The sequence below is a fragment of the Limulus polyphemus genome, unplaced genomic scaffold (genome assembly GCF_000517525.1).
Source record: "Limulus polyphemus unplaced genomic scaffold, Limulus_polyphemus-2.1.2 Scaffold2587, whole genome shotgun sequence".
NCBI classification, from domain to species: domain Eukaryota; kingdom Metazoa; phylum Arthropoda; class Merostomata; order Xiphosura; family Limulidae; genus Limulus; species Limulus polyphemus.
The window spans coordinates 12581-15366 of record NW_013668197.1 but is presented as its reverse complement, the minus strand read 5'-3'; the positions used below and the strand labels follow the sequence as shown (position 1 = coordinate 15366).

Below are 2786 nucleotides of genomic sequence, written 5' to 3'. Positions count from 1 at the left end.
GATTACGAGTCGAGTGCCTTAACCACCTGGCCATGCCGGGCCCATGTTTGTTGTTCTCAGTAGCTTCAGTATTCGGCTAGTTTGTGTTAAATTGTTACACTTAGTTTAGGTGGTAAAAAAAAGCAAGTTGTAATGTTCGATGTTCATTTACTGATTTATAAAGGAAAATATTTTGAGTGTTAATGGTTTTTTTGTTTCCAAAATAATAGTTTATTATTATTTAAGTATTTTTAAATTAATTTTTTATTATGAGTTCCGCTCGGACCCGGAAGAGTGACTGTGGAATATTTTTACACAAGACTAACACAGGGTTAAACATGTACTCAGTTAAATTATCGTCGAAAGCCAAATGGCACCATCGCAAATGAAAACTAAAGTTAACCATAAGGGTACAGGTTAATTTGAATTCTTAGAGAGCAAATCCACATGGAAACACACAAATCTGTCACAAGTAATTGGAAGAAAGAATTTTAAGAGTTCTCTCATAGCAGTTACAGAAATACTATTTAATTACAAATGAAATTAATTATGTTATTCTACATAATCCCTTTAAAGTTTATATACATGAAAACATCCCGAAAAGTGTGTTAAAATATTTGTGAAGTATTTAAATATCTGGTAAGAATCTGAATATCTCAAGCCCAAATACTGATTTAAGTATGGCAATAAACCCTCGACTATCTGACACACGTAAACACTGACTGGTACAAGTTAGATCAGCTGGCCAATGGTTCGAAAATCCACGAATGAGTCAACCTTGAGCTACCGACAAGGATAACTCGGCCTGCTAATTAAAAAGCACGTTGTTAATCAGATATTTAATCTCCATTTGACCCAAGTAGCCCCTGGGGAAATTAAAACTAGAAACTAGGAATTGTTACGTATCTGCTTGTTTGTCAATTTCCGGTTGAAATTCTTTCCGAGGAGCTTCAGCAAAACAACTCCTTTCTTAATTAATCAGTTTATTCATTCCCGATACACACTTTTAGTACACAGTAATTTCACAATCACTACGTTTCTCGTCACTTTAAACTTAACTATTTTTATAATATACGCTATAAATCACAGCGATTCACAACCTCGATAACAAAACACACACTAGCTAGAAACTGAACTCTCTGCTGGGATTTTCACGATGGAGGTTGGTGAGCGTCCCTCAACACCAACCACTACTGGTCTCCTTGAGGCTGACTTATTGGTAGTATTCTTCTTACACTGGCTCCTCATATGTCCTTGCTCTCCACAGTTCCAACAACCTTTCTGGGTAGCAACCTTTCCTGCCGTGGCATCTTCTCTGTGTTGAAGTTGCCGGCATTGAGCTCTCTTGTGCCCAGGTTTGTTACAGTGCCAGCAAAGTCCCTCAAACCTCTCTGAAAGCTGCCCTTTTATGGCCTTGAATCCTGATGACTGCACCAACCTTGGTACCTCTGTGCTTGGACTTAACATAGGATTTAAATTCAATAGCTCTGGGCATTGCATCCTGCATAGCAGAGGGGTGTGCTTGCTTGACTTGTATCTTCAGTTGTGGACTATCCAAGGCATCTACAAACTGATCCCTCAGCAAGAGCTTGAGGATATCTGGTGGAGCAGTTGGGTAGGCCTTGTGTGCCATATTTTCCAAATCCTGTGCTAGCTCTTGCATGCACTCCCCTTTAGCATTGACTCTCGTCCTAAACCTAACTCTGGAGACTTTGGACTGATTTTGAGTTCCATACCTGAGTTCTAGAGCAGCTAATAGTGCTCTATAGTTGTGCCTGCCATCTGCCTACAACTGTCCAAGTATTTCCAGTGGTTGTCCCTTCAGGCTCGTTGCCAAGTACACTGCTTTCTGCTCCTCTGTCCATCCATTCATTTCTGCCAGGAGCTCAAATTGTGCTCTATATGCTTCTCATGGTGCATTCCTATCGAATTCATGTGGCTTTCTTTGTACTAGATCACCCCTATTGCTAACACTCATGTCTGGAATGTGTTTTCTGGCAGGGCTGTTTGTTAATTTCCAGTAGAAATTATTTCCGAGGAACTTTAGCGATACAAGTCCTTTCTTGACTAAACCAGTTCATTCTTTCTCGATAAAACTTTTGGTAATACACAGAATTTCCACAGTCACTTTAAACTTAACAACCTTTATAACACACGGTATAAATTAAAGTGATTCACACATTTTTTCTTTTGGTGCCTACTGTTCACTTGAATCAATTATCTATCTCTTCAATCCCACTGGGTTTTTCTCGCCAGGCATATACACTAAAAAAGGAGGGCATCTAGCAAACACTCGGACATTCGCGGGGTTCCTCGATAATTCAAGAAACTCTAGTGCGCATGCTCCCAGCATTACGCAACTTCCGCTGTCGTAACAGTATGTAACTTAATATGCAAAGTAACATGTTCATTTATTATAAACGTATTTTAGCATTTGGTTATTTTTTAAAATAACTTATAACTCGTTATTTTATAGTACATACAAAGATATTCAGAGAAAATTCATAAAAAAATTAATATTGTTACGTCTCCGTTTGTTAATTAACTTTCCGTAACTTCGTTCCGACGAAACTTTAGCGACACAAGTTCTTTACTTAATAAAACTGGTTTATTCTTTCCGAATACAACTTTACGATACACTTATTTTCAACAATCGCGCTAAAACAAACGCTATATCAACGAACGTCAATAATACTTCTGACTGCAGTTCAATTACTCACTATCTACACACACATTATTATTATTCTGTCACGTTGTCACCCTCTTTTATATACCCGACTACCCTATATCTAGTAAATACTAGAGAA

General features: G+C 38.0%; 1 long non-coding RNA gene across 1 annotated transcript in view; it reads right to left on the bottom strand.

Annotated features, from left to right (window-relative positions):
- LOC111087756 overlaps positions 1-2786 on the bottom strand; it is a 7655-nt gene that overhangs the window by 3859 nt on the left and 1010 nt on the right. The window lies entirely within an intron of this gene.